Source organism: Stenella coeruleoalba, assembly GCF_951394435.1.
Source record: "Stenella coeruleoalba genome assembly, chromosome: 12".
NCBI classification, from domain to species: Eukaryota; Metazoa; Chordata; class Mammalia; order Artiodactyla; family Delphinidae; genus Stenella; species Stenella coeruleoalba.
In genome coordinates, this window is record NC_137158.1 from 71375422 (window position 1) to 71390273 (window position 14852).

Below are 14852 nucleotides of genomic sequence, written 5' to 3' on the forward strand. Positions count from 1 at the left end.
CTGGATTAGTATGAGATTCACGAGGGAAAGCACAGCCTTAAGGAACTGGGAAGGAAGGTATATACAACACATATGATAAGCAGCGACCCTGCAAAGTCCGTTATGCTCAGCTGCTTTTGTGAGAGTGGCCCGTTGAATTAATGGTTTGTTGGTTGGGGCTATAGAAAATAGAAAGCATTGTTCCAGAGGTGAGGTAAAGAAACCATTAAAAAATGAGCATTGCCTAAGTCACAATTTCCTCTATATCTGTCTCTTTTAGAGCATTATAATCAGAGAATATTGTGTTTGGTTGGCTAAGACACCAGTTAAGAAACAAAAATTTGTTTACTTTTCAAGTTATTCCCAGATTTGTGTATATGTGGTTTATACATTGTGGTTACAATGGGGAAAAATACCATGCAAGCAATGAGAATAGATATACTGGAAGACTAGGGCCTTTCTTTTGAAATGTGCACATTTAGTCTGTGATACACAGCTTAATGATTCCTTAGTGGTAACAGAAGAAAATCCCAAATGAATTTTGTTTTTGAAATATTAACAAATTTAGCCTGAGAATAGTAGCATCAAAAATATCTGTCTTACATAACTTGTGGGAAACAAAGCTGCTTGAACCTGCATAAGCAAACAAGTATTTTGTTTCTCCCTGAAAAATCAAATCTCCAACTAGAAAATAACCATTTACTTTTAGCTGCAGTTAACTAGACTATAAAGCAACTAAAGGACCGGTATAGCTCCCTTGGGGAGAAAGAGAAAGAGGCTGTATTTGTAAATTCTACTTATGGTTATCTATCTCATTTAATTAGTTAAGTAAAATTAAATAAACACGATTTTGTAACTGGAACATATATTGTGATAGGAAGATTAAATATAAAAGAATTAGATTTCAGGTAGGAATATGCAACTCTGTTTCTAAAGTAAATCTGGAGTTATAAGTTGTATAGTTGTCTAGAAATATATTAATTATGTATTTAAATAAATAGAATATGGAAAATAACACAAGTTGAAAATATATCATTAATATAATGAATTACCAACTCTATTGTTCTTGTTACATGCATGATGGGCTAAATTTAATTTTTAAAAAGCTTTTCCTTGCAAAAATATGCATGATATAAAACTGTTCTTGTAAGCTCTTCTAAAAGACTCTATTGAAATTACCTGTTCAGCAAATAATAGTAGAAATTAATGTCACGTAGCAGTTTCTTCCAAGTTTAACCATCTATATCTCTGCCAAGACAGATGTTCAAATTATGGGCATTCTTTTTATGTCATATATTTACTTTAAAAGTTAGTCTAACTCTGATTTTTCCATTTGTGACACTCTTTATAACTTTATTTCATTTTTTACTGACTCTCTAGCTCCAGCTACAGGAACTAGATGCTTGATAGGAACTGTTTAGTTATTTTTAAAGAAAAATTATTTTTTATTTCCAACCCCTTGAAATCACAGCTATTGAAGATAATGAGACCAGTGAGTAATTATTCCAGAAAGCAATATGTAACCTCTCATACTGGTAGAGAGACTGTCATCAAGGTAGAGTGTGTTTACATGTCCTAATATCTGGGAGGAAATTATCTGGAGGTAAATATAATTTTTAATGAAAAATGCATGTCCGTTAATAATTTAACCATACATTTTTAAAGCATTAATTTTATCAGTTGGGAAGGAATTTATATGCAATTAGAATTCCTGATGGATTGTGGCTTATATAAGAAAGGCAAGAAATCTGAACGAAGGTGATGACAGGTTGCGTATAGCAGCTCAAGGATAGCATTTCACTTTGTTAGCATCTCCACGCTCTCTCTCAGGGGCCTTCCAGACATAGTCTCAAGACGGCTGCAGCAGCTGCAGGCACTGAAACCACACAACCAGTATCCTGAGTAGAAAGGGCCAGGGACATAAAAATTTCTTCTTGCAAAGTCTATCTTTTTATAGGGGGACAAAATTTTTCCCTAAAGTCTCCTAGCAGACTTTCTCTTATGTCCTGTTGAGCATAACTATTGTGATATGACCACCTCTGTCTCCAAGAAATTTGCGAAAAAATATTTAATGAAGGAACGTGGTATAATAGGATTTCTGTAACTAGTTTTTATTAATCATGGGTCATTTTCTAGGGCTAACAAAAGACTTACCTTCCCTGAGATGAAGGAATCTTAGCCGGCTACCTGAATACAACTAAGATTCTGTTAGGGAAGACTTGACAAGATATGGAATAAGATTTTTCCTGATGTTCTGCAAGTATGGCTAACACCCAAAGCTGGCAATAGAAACAAAAAGTATTACACCTATTGCAATCTATACCTATAAGCAATTGGGGCTGGCCATCATCCTTGGGTTTGTATGTCAAGTACACGGTTGTGGTCATATCTGTGCTATAGTGTGTGTCTGTTTATATAAGTATAGAGGTATGTACAAATTACTTAGTAGTTATGAACTCAAAACAGAAAATAGAAAACTTTTATTAAAGGACAGCAAATATTTGAAACAAGTAAAGGTCAATACTAAAAGCCAGGCATCAAGAAATATAACTGTGTGGAAAATTGATGCAGTTAATAGGATATCAGTGTAACACTGATACAGTCCAGGAACTTTACTCCTGGAGTAAGCATTATTCTTATGGAGCATATATTCTCCTTATTTACTTGCTGTGAATCAATCACAGATTTTACTTTGAGTTTTCCAGAAGTCAGTGCAAAGCAGAAGCATATTTTAATATGTGATTCAAGGCCATATAATGTAGGAATTAGTTACTTGCTTAAAATATGGTCATCACTTAACACTAAGACCAGAAAGAGATGTCACCTGAGTGTCTCAAAAGAACACTTGTACTACAGAAACAATATCCTCATTATCATCCTTACTGAAGAGCCATTGATGAGTTTCCTAAGGTGCTATAAAAAATGAAAATGTAGATGAAATAGAGTAGCAATAACCATTTTGATTACAAAAATAAGTGTACCACCTAAGACAAACATTACACTATTTTTCAGGGGGAACTATTAGGATTTTTCTCGTGGCTCCTAATTTTATGTTTGAATGCCAGGGTTATCTGAGATTGAGGAGATCACAAGTAAATTTGGCATTTCCATTGTAGTTTCCTCTCCTGAAGGGGAGCGATGTGTGTTGTTAACATAATGTATAATCTAATTTGGGAAGAAACGAAGCTCACTGGCTTTTATTCAGAGTTAAATACTCACTTGTTTGTTATTTCTAGTTCTTAAAGCTCAAGATAGGGACTCCCGTGGTGATGCAGTGGTTAAGAATCCACCTGCCAATGCAGGGGACACAGGTTCGTGCCCTGGTCTGGGGAGATCCCACATGCCATGGAGCAACTAAGCCCATGTGCCACTACTACTGAGCCTGTGCTCTAGAGCTCACGAGCCACAACTACTGAGCCCACGAGCCACAACTACTGAAGCCTGCGCTCCTAGAGCCCATGCTCTGCAACAAGAGAAGCCACCACAATGAGAAGCCCGTGCACCACAACGAAGAGTAGCCCCTGCTCTCCGCAACTAGAGAAAGCCTGCACGCAGCAACAAAGACCCAACACAGCCAAAAATAAATAAATTAATTTAAAAAAAAACTAGAAAAAATAAAAATCAGTATGAGATAAAAAAAAGCTCAACGTATTAGAACTGAAAACGTGGTTTGATAATCATTGATCACTGCAAAAGAGTTTGGAGTGTGTGTGTGTGTGTGTGCTTTGACCTTTAATAAATATTTGTTGAGTAAATGAAAGGATGGATGAGTATATTGCTTTTGGTCATTCAATGGACTGACTCTTGAACTTTCTGGTATTATGCCTTATGTCTGAGACAAAATTTGAGCACTTCCTATTAAAATAGAGACACCGAGCAATATTACTAGAATGCTTTATAACATGGCTTATAAAATGACACAATGTTTAATAACTTGAATACAGGATAGATATGTGAGTGCACAGTAACTCTTTTACTTTTAAGCTTCAAAGTGAAATCAATAATTACAATAAGGACCTGACCCAAAATTAAGATCTGAGAATACTTAGTAACCAGTCATTAAGAACAGCATATATCTAGAAGCTATTTTCTTTAGCCAGCTGCTTCTGTGTTGAAATCTATAATTGGCAAAAACAAAGCCGAACAAAATTACAGGCACAAGGGAAAATAGTAAGCCAACTGAAACTCCTTTGTATGTTAGAGACTTTCACTCCCTTTTTGTTACATACCCTGGAGCAAGCTACCAGGACTTGATAAAATTTCTGATTTGGAAATCCTTAAAAACAATAAACAAACAAGAACAGGTCTTGTATCTTTTTACTTATATCTTATGCCTTTTACCTTATCTCTTTTTACTAAGTCATGTTCCTTTTCTCCTTTAAAACGAAGCTCAAAATTTGCTGCCTCTGTCTAGTAGTCTCTGACTCTTTGACCATGATCCACTATTGGGTGTCATTTCAGCTCTTAGGGGTTTAATGAAACATTATTTGTCATTCATGGTGATGTTACATCACATTGTTCTTATACCTTTCTTGCATTTTAAAATTTGGAATCTTTACCTACTTTTGAATAGAAAACCCCCAAAGTAATAAAAAAGTGATGTATCACTTAGGTGATTTGGATTTCTAGGATTATTTTGTCAATTGGTTAACACTAAAATGATTTGATTTTGCAAAATATGCTCCTTAGGGTTTATTAGAACAGTAGATCCTAACCAGGAATACTGGGAGCACTAGAGGTTCCTCAAAGATCACTTTGTGGGCAGCTAGAAAATATAATATTTTTTTCTTTTTTTATTGAAGTATTGTTGATTTACAGTGTGTTAGTTTCTGCTGTACAGCAAAGTGTTTATATATATATATATATAATTTTTCATAATCTTTTCCATTATGGGCTATTATAGGATATTGAATGTAGTTCCCTATGCTGTACAGCAGGACCTTGTTGTTTATCTATTTTTTATACAGTAGTTTGTGTCTGCTAATCCCAAACTCCTAATTTATCCCTCCCCAACCCCTTCCCTTTTGGTAACCATAAGTTTTTTTTCTATGTCTGTGAGTCTGTTTCTGTTTTGTAAATGAGTTCATTTGTATCACATTTTAGATTCCACATATAAGTGATATCATATGATATTGTCTTTCTCTGTCTGACTTCACTTAGTATGATAATCTCTATTCCATCCATATTTGTTGCAAATGGCATTTTTTCATTCTTTTTTATGGCTGAGTAGTATTCTGTTTTATATATATATATATATATATATATATATATATATATATATATATACACCACACACACACACACACACACATATATATATGTGTATATATATATATATATATATATAGATGTGGTATATATATATATAGAAAGAGATGTGGTGTATATATATATATATATATATATATATATATACCACATCTTCTTTATCCATTCATCTGTCGATGGACATTTAGGTTGCTTCCATGTCGTGGCTATTGTAAATATTGCTGCTATGAACATTGGGGTACATGTATCTTTTCAAATTAGAGTTTCCTTTAGATATATGCCCAAGAGTGGGATTGCTGGATCATATGACAACTCTCGTTTTAGTTTTTTAAGGAACCTCCATACTGTTCTCCATAATGGCTGCACCAATTTACATTCCCACCAACAGTGTAGGCAGGTTCCCTTTTCTCCACACCCTCTCCAGCATTTATTATTTGTAGACTTTTTAATGATGGCCATTCTGACTGGTGTGAGGTGATATCTCATTGCAGTTTTGATTTGCAGAAAATTTAATATTTTTTAAAAAGTTTAATGGAAGTTTTGTTTATCTGAAGTAAGACCCCTTAGGCTAAATAAACCATTAGATTTTCTTGGTTTTGCCTAGGTTATATCAATTCAACAGCATAATTTTGCATTGTTGTAAATAAAGCCTTTTAATTCTTTGTATCCATGATGGGAATATAGAAGGATTGTTTACCATTTGGATAGACCCTCTTCAGGTCTTTATTAAAGGTAGCATATATTCTACACTTTAGATATTCCATATATGATCATTTATATTAAAAAGCATAGATCACCCCAAGTATTGCTTTCTATAAATGTAACCATAGGAATAACAATATAATTTTAAACTGTTTTCTCTAATAACAGCAATCACATATTGAGTGTCTTCTTTGTGAGAGGCAGTTTTAGTCACTGTTCATTCATAATCCTGGTCTTTAAAATGATTCCATGCTGTTATTATTTGTATTTTAATATTAAAGAAATGGAGACTGATAAGGCACAAGTAACTTGCTAAATGTCACCTAGTAAGTAGGCAGAAAATCTAGGATTCAAAAACAGATCTGCCTGAATCCAGAATGCATACTCATACATCTATTCTACGTTGCCTTTCGATGAAAAATGAATGGAGATACAACTATTATAGGATTTAGAAGAAATATAACATGCAGGCAAGAGTGTAATCCCCTGTTAGCTTTAAATTCTGTGGTTTTCTCATGTCTAGTTAAGTATCGCTTTTCTATCAAGGAGCTTGATTTAAATTCTGTTTCTGTCCTTTCTGTCTTTTAAAAGCATTTCCTTATCTCTGCCTTTTCCTGCATTTAGAGTTCTTAGGTTTATGAGAGATTATTTTAGCCTCATACTGTTTTCTAATTAGTGATTCATTATACCTAGGCCCTATATATGACATCCTGGGTCCCAGTGCTGTTTATGAACTGTTTTACTCTTTTCCAAGTGAAAACTGAAAGAATAAAATGAAAAAAAAAGTATATCTGATCTTCCTATTAGAGCAAGCTTTTGTCCCTGTAATTATGTCCTCCGGTAAGTTACAGCTACTCATGGCAGAATCTGTTTACTACCAAAAACGATGACAATCTTATTATACTAACATTGCTTCTTTTTCTCTCCCCAAGTCAATATTTGTAAGATATGATGCTTTATTTTAAAAATTAAAAAATTCAGCCCATTTTGAGTTCAACTGTTCTTAGTGTTTCACAGTCTCCTTTTTTCTCCCTTCTTTTTAATAACATTTTTAAGATTTTTTTATGATTCCATTTTACTGTGGCATGATAGTTACTCCACTTTAAAAATTTTTTAATTAGTTGCTCTAAGGTTTATAATATGCATCTTTACCTTATCACAATCTACCTACAAAAATGTTGTAGCACTTCACAATAGAATGTAAGAAACGTTCAAGAGTATGCAACAGTGTATTTCCATTTTCTTCCTCCCATCCTTTGTATTGTTCTCATACATTTTACTTCTGAATTTATTTTAAACCGCATAATACATCATTACACAATTATCTTTTAAGTAGATTAAAATAAGGATAAAACTGCTTTTATAATTGTACATATATTCCCCCCACCCCCTACCCCCTGTATCTGGCATACCTTATTCCTTTGTGTATACCCCAATTTCTGTCTGGTATCATTTCTTTTGCCTGAAGAGTTTCCTTAAATATTGCTTGTAGGCCAGGTTGGCTGAAATAAATTCTCTCAGCTTTTGTTTGTGTGAAAAAGTCTTTATTTTGCCTTCATTTTGAAAGATATTTTCCCTAGATGTAGAATTAAGTTGGCAATCTTTTATTGTTTGGTTTTGGGCTTCAGAGGCATTGCTTCATTGAGTTTGGGCTTACATACTTTGTGATAAGTCTGCTGTCATTCTTTTATTCATTCCTCTCTATGTCATGTTGCATTTTTCTCTAGCTGACTTCAAGATATTCTCTTTACTTTTGGTTTCAGTGTGCTTAGATGTGCTTTTCTTTGTGTTTATCTTTCTTTGGATTCCCTGAGTTTTTTGGAACTGCTATTTGTTGATTTTCATTAATATTTGGTTCTTGGTCAGTGTCTCTTCAAATTCATCTCTGTGCCATTTTCTCTCTTCTTATTTAGTTCATATATATAGGATCTTTTGATATTGTTTCAGAGCTGTTGGATTCTATGTTGTTTTTTCTCCACTTTTTTTTTTCCTCTTTGTGTTTCAGTTTGTTCTCTGGCTACTTTCAATTGCCCTGTCTTCAAGTTCACTAATTTTTTTTTTTTAAGCTTTGTTTTGTCCGGTCAGTTGATAAGCACCTTGAAGAAATTCTTCATCTCTGATTTTTTTTTCTGGATTTTCCATTTGATTTTATATTTCCTAAATCTCTGCTGAAATTTCCCACCTTTCCATGCATATCATACACCATTTTGACTAGATCCTTTAATCTATCAGCCATAGTTATATTAAATTATTTCCATAATAATTCCAGTTCCAACATATGAGACATCCCTGTATCTGTTTCTGCTTACAGTTTATCTCTAGACATTGAGTAATTTTTTCTTGCCTTTTTATGTCTAGTAATTTTTAATTAAATATCTGACATTATATGTAAAAGAACAGTTGAGATATAGGTAAATAATATTTTTACTCAGAGTAGGCATACTTATTTTTCTGTCAGCAGAAGACTGAGTTAATATAGTCAGGAGTTGAACCAGATTTAGGTTTTGCTATTGCCCTAGTTATCTTTAGTGCACCGCAGTCTTCATACTGATCACTAGGGACTGCTATTTTCTTGTGAATATCATGAGGCCTGGAGTAAGGGGGCATTTTTCTCTATACTCCTGCTGTACCCTCAGCTTTCAACAAGCCTTGAACAATTGTGTCTCTGAGGAAGTCTCTCTACATGCTTCCTTCCTCAGCAGTAGACTGCTGTTTCTTATGCCTCGATGCAAGGCTCACGGAGTAACTGTTTTTTTCTTTTTTTTTCCATTTCTCCTGGATCAGCCTCAATATTAGTCAAGTCCTATGTTCCTAAGCTTTAGGAGTGGGGATTTTTCCACATATGATGTGCCTTTGAAAGAGTTGATTCCTTGACAAGGTCCTTTCCCCCCCTTTCAAGCTTTAAAATATATAAATAATCATTTTTATGTGTTTAATCTTTTCATTCTTATCAAGGATTTGAAACTAGATTCTAGTCTCTTTATATCAGGTCTAATCATCCTGGGTGGCTTAGATACACAGCTAAACCTATCCCTGCACCTATTTTATTCCTCATTTTGCTCCATCTGCCTCTCCCACTGTTTTCCTTTTCATCACCTTAGCTTGAGTTGTTGGCCAATTATATAGAAAAACAAATAGATTGGTGCCCAAAATTCATAAATTCCACCCTGAACTGAATCCTCATTTTGTCTTTAAGTTTCCATATTCAGTTCTCTTTCTGTTGATCTAAGTGGTATTTCAACTTTAGTTATGCTCTACTTTACCAACTCCCTGGCATTTAGTAGGAACTAAGGACGTGATCAGTCATTGACCTCACAGAATTTTTAGACCAGTGCTGGATATTGATCAGATTTGGCAATAGCACCTTATATTTGCCATCCTTCATTTCAGAATAGCATCTCATATTCCTCATGTCTTGCTGTGAATCTGTTTGTGCTTATCTTTCTTAGAGTTTGTTCATCTTCTTGGATGTGTAGATTATTGTCTTTTATCAACTTTGGGAATTTTTTGACCATTATTTCTTCCAATATTCTTGCTGGCCCTTTCTCTTTCTTCTCTCCTTCTGGGACTCCCATTATTTCACAGGCTTGTACACTTGATGGTGTCCCACAGGTCTCTGAGTCTCTGTTAATTTTTCTTTATTCTTTTTTCTTTGTGCTTCTCCGACTAAATCACTTCAATTGAGCTAACTTCAAGTTTGCTGATTTTTTTTTCCTTCTGCTTGCTCAAATCTACTATGGAAACCCTCTTGTGAATTTTTGTTAATTGTACTTTTTAGCTCCAGAATTTTTTTGACTCATTTTCATAACTTTTATCTCCATTAGTATTCTCTTTTTGTTGAGACATTGTTATTACAGTTTCTTTAGCTCCTTTCAGTTGTTTCCTTTTGTTCTTTAAACACATTTAAGGCAGTTGATTTAAAGTTTTTGTCTAGTAATTTCAGTGTCTGTGCTTCTCAGGGATAGTTTGGTTAATTCTTCCTGTGATTAAACCGTACTGCCAGACTTCCCTGGTGGTGCAGTGGTTAAGAATCTGCCTGTGAATGCAGGGGACACGGGTTCGAGCCTTGGTCTGGGAAGATCCCACATGCCGCGGAGCAACTAAGCCCGTGTGCCACAACTACTGAGCCTGTGCTCTAAGAGAGCCCATGAGCCACAACTACTGAAGCCCATGCGCCTAGAGCCCATGCTCTGCAACAAGAGAAGCCACCACAGTGAGAAGCCCGCACACCACAACGAAGAGTAGCCCCCACTCGCTGCAACTAGAGAAAGCCCGCATGCAGCAACAGACCCAACACAGCCCCAAATAAATAAATAAATTTATAACAAAACAAAAACCATACTACCTTTTTTTTGAATACTTTGTAATTTTTCTTGCAAAGTGGACATTTTAAGTATTATAAGGTGGTACCTCTGGAACTCAGATTCTTCCCCTCCTCAGGACTTGCTTTTGTAGTTTGTTGTGGATTGTAGTTGTTTGTTTAATTACTTTTCTAAACTATTTTTGTAACTTCTGTACTCTGTTTTGTGTGGTCTCTGAAATGTTTAGTTTGCATTCAGGTCATGTTTTGATAGAGTTTTCCTTGAATGCCTGGGGCCAAGAGGAAAGAAAAAGAAAAAGGAAAGGAAAGCAAAGAAAAGAGGGTCTCCTAGTTTTTGCAGATTTGCTCTGTGTGTGTTGGTGGCACTACTTCCACTCAGCCGGGCTGTTTACACCTCTACCTTAGCCTTCACTTCCTGCTTGTGCTAAGCTTAGAGATCACCCAGAGGTGAAAGTATACAGTCTTCTCAGGTTTTTTTTCTGAGCATGCATCCTTCCCTGTTCATGCATGTGGCTTTTTATATTCCCCTGTTTATGTGATACTTTTCAATGTTCTAATTTTCCAAAGAAACTCTGCTGCTTTTCTTCCCAGGCTTTCCACAGGTCCATTGTTCCCCTCAATTGTAATCTCTGGCTTTAGATGACAGTGGGTTGTTTATTTGCCTTACAAAGTTTTCAAGGAATTCTCTCTGCATAGCAACTTTTCTACCAGAGAGTTCTGAGTTAGGTGAAACAAAGGCAAGTATCCTGAATCACTGCTTCAGGTAGCCCTCAGGTAGGTCACAATGGACAAACAGAATTCTTTGAAAACAAGGTCCTCTTTGCTCTTTCACAAACCAGGGGCCAGTGTCCCACAGTGGGAATGTAGGCTGCTATCTTCAATATCACTCCAAGCTGGGGAGGGGGATGGGGCAAGAGCAAGTATAAATGCCATGAAGGTTTCCTACCATTTTAAAGTTGCCTTTTCCCCCCCTTGATGTAGTATTCACTTGATTGCCATAAATCTTTGATTCTTTTTCAGAGTTCTGACAAAATTGATTTTGACAGCTTTTGCATTACTTTTTGGTGTTTCTGTGGAGGAATGGGCCCTTGGAGTTAACTGTTCCATTTTTGCTGACATTGCCTCTACAAATGGTTTTATATTTGAAATGTTTTTAAAAACCAAAAGAATACTATTTCATGGTTTGTGATATTTATATGAAATTAAATCTCAGTGTGCACAAATATTTACTAGAATACCTCCACACTCATTCTTTTACCTATCGTCTGTGTCTCCTTTCACACTACAATGGCACAGTTGAGTAGTTGTGTCAGAGATAGTATGTTATTCAGCCTAAAATATTTGTAATCTGGTCCTTTACAGGAAAAGCTTGTTTTCCAACCCTTGTTTTAAAATCTCTCAGCTTCTAGTCTTTTCTTTCTCTCTTCCAGCCTCCAAATTGTTGTTATAAAAATCTCATCCAAAATTGTTTTTACTTGTTTGAAATCTTACTTTCGCTTATATGGTGCTTCTCAATCTGACCTCAACTTGCTGCTTAAGCCTTAGCTACCATCCCTTCTCCAGGTTCATCCTAATTATTTTACACTTCTTATTTCTTCCCCTTAAATGGCATGCTTTTTCATAATGTCTGTGCATTGGCATATGCCATTATTTCTTAGAATGCCCTTTCAAACTTTTCTCACTTGAGAAATCCCAAACTTTGAGAAAATAGAATTCTGTTGTTTTCAGCCACCAAATTTGAGGTAATCTGTTATGGCAGCCAGCCCTCACCTTCTAAAGACCCAGATCAAATGTTACTTTATGAAGGCTTACCTGATTCCCCTAGACCTAGACAAAATTATTTGTTCATTCTTCTTTTGTATTTTGGCATTTGCTTAAATATTTATCTCGTCTAACAGCTGTGACCTTGTCCAGTGTAAGAACTTTTACTTTTGTCCTTCACACTTAGCATGTTATGTGGCATACAGTAACATTGTATGAATACAGTGGCATTCATACAATGTTGAATGGATGAATCATAGTAGAATATCAAGTGACATATCAAGCATTGCTTGGAGTGAGGTTGTTAATATTCTACATTTGGTTCTGCCACTTAAAGGCTCAGTCAGATGCCACTTTGGTCCTTAGCTTGCTCATTGATGTACTATGAGAGTAGGACTAAGGCTTTTCCCAGCTCTAAAATTTTAAGATGTATTGTTTCTTTTGGGTGATTTCTTTCATGTCATTCTGTTTTTGCAATTAAATATGGAGAATAATATCTTCTAGATTCTTTAAAAAAATTACTACGCTACTAACACTTTAAAAGGACTTTAAAGATTTGCCTCCTTTTATTTGTGGAGCAAAACTGGAAATAATTTGGTAGGGATATGTGAAAGAATTTCTGTTGATACTTTCATGATATGCAAATTTTTAGCTTTAAGAGGTGAAATTTTTATGTTTTAATAATGAATATAAATTAGGAACTACATTTTTTACAGAAAATATTTTACAGTAGTAGTTATTTATCATTCAAGGTGTACATGTAGGCATTAAAAAATAGATGCATATAAAATACATCAGATTTATTATATAAAAGACAAACAACTCTAATATGCATGACTAATTTATTGTTTGTAATCAGCTCTAAAATTAGTGTTCTTTTTATATATAGCTCAAATTATGTATTTTCCCCCCACATTGTCTGTTTTCAGTATTTCTGTTGTGGTAAAATGCTAATATATCAGTCGATGATATATGCACTTTGTATCCACATGATAGGAAAGCCACTTAGAAGTCAATAAAACATGTTATTTGTACATTATTTGCATAAATGAAGATGCAAATATATATAAGCTCTTCTTCAAAGTGCTATTAAAACTTTAACTCATCAAATCAATTACAAGGAAATTATCCCCACAGAGAGACAGAAAATGGAATTGTCAGTATAGTTACGGAATCAAGGCTAAAAGTGAAGCTGAATTGGAGTCAGAAGTTGAGAACCCAACTTCACAGTGAAACCAAGTGTTGTTTTGAAAAAGAATTAGGAATCCCTATAAAAGCTCCTTAATTTGGGAAACACTTAAAAAGCACTTTACCTGCTTAAGCTGGAAGGAAACCTAGAAATCCCTTGCATTCCATATTTAGGTTTTGGGGGTTTTTTTTGTGGTACGCGGGCCTCTCACTGTTGTGGCCTCGCCTGTTGCGGAGCACAGGCTCCGGACGCGCAGGCTCAGATGCCATGGCTCACGGGCCTAGCCGCTCCGCGGCATGTGGGATCTTCCTGGACCGGGGCATGAACCTGTGTCCCCTGCATTGGCAGGTGGACTCTCAACCACTGCGCCACCAGGGAAGCCCCATATTTAGGTTTTTACCTCCCATGTTGTTCTCAGAATTATCTCTTGGGAATTTCCTGACGGTCCGGTGGTTAGGACTCCGTGCTTTCACTGACGAAGGCACAGGTTCAATCCCTGGTTGGGGAGCTAAGATCCCATAAGCAGCACATGGTGTGGCCAAAAAAAAAAAAAAAAAATATATATATATATATATATATATATATATAAAAATAAAAAAAGAATTATTTCTTTCACTATTTTTCAATACAACACATTTTTATTGAGAATCTATTACGTGCATGTGGAACTGTACCATAGGTTACATGAATACAATTTGATCTGATTCTTAAACTCAAGAATCATGTAGTCTTTCCTCTTTATCATGTAAGAGATGTACAGTAAACATATTTTCTTGCTGTTAGTATATGTGACACAGTTCATAAGAGATCAGAAAAGGCAGCAATTAATGCAGGTCAGTGTTTTCTGAAGGCCTCCAAACAGGAGATGAGACCAGAGTTGGGCCTTCCAGGATAGATGAGATTGGCATGCCAGGGAGAAGATAAGCTTGAGGTAAAGAGATAGTAGTAAGAGTACCATTCGTAAGGACAGTGGAGAATGCATTGGTAAATGGATATTAACTGTGGGATGTGAGTCAGGCTGGAGATAGCTGCATTTAAGTCATCTTAGAAATATAGTGTTGTGTCCTTTAAAATCTCATGCAAGATTGAACTCCACTAACTGAAAGAACCTTATGGTTCTTTGAAGTAGAAAATACCTTTATGAAGTCCAACCCCCAGCTTTATAAAGTGTTGGGAACAAATTATTAGGCTTAAATAAGATTTGCAAGTGTGATACGTACATCATGAATCTCCCTACACAGGTACTAAGATATCTCATATTGAATTGAAACCGGTAACTTCATTTTTGAAGTTGCAATGTACTTCAGTTCATTTAATCTCACTCTCCTACAATGTGTAAATTACTTATTTACTTAATCAATCTCAGTATTTACAGTTACATATAACTGTACTGGCATTGGTATTTTCTTATTTCTTTGTAGAAAGATCAATTGATGGATTAATCTATTGATTAATTAATAATTTAATTTCCTGTACACTGACTGACTACAATCTTCAAAAGATAATTGAAGATGTTCTTGGATGTTGCGGGACCTGGATTGGGAATCATGGCCTACCAAATTTCCATATCCCCATTAATGTCCCTGTTGCATTTGCTTTTATTGTTTCCTGCTGTAAGAGAGCAATCTTCAT

At 35.2% G+C, this 14852-nt stretch overlaps 1 protein-coding gene across 1 annotated transcript in view; it reads left to right on the forward strand.

Annotated features, from left to right (window-relative positions):
* GRM1 (glutamate metabotropic receptor 1) overlaps window positions 1-14852 on the forward strand; it is a gene marked incomplete at its 3' end in the record, with an annotated part of 396780 nt that overhangs the window by 10974 nt on the left and 370954 nt on the right. The window lies entirely within an intron of this gene.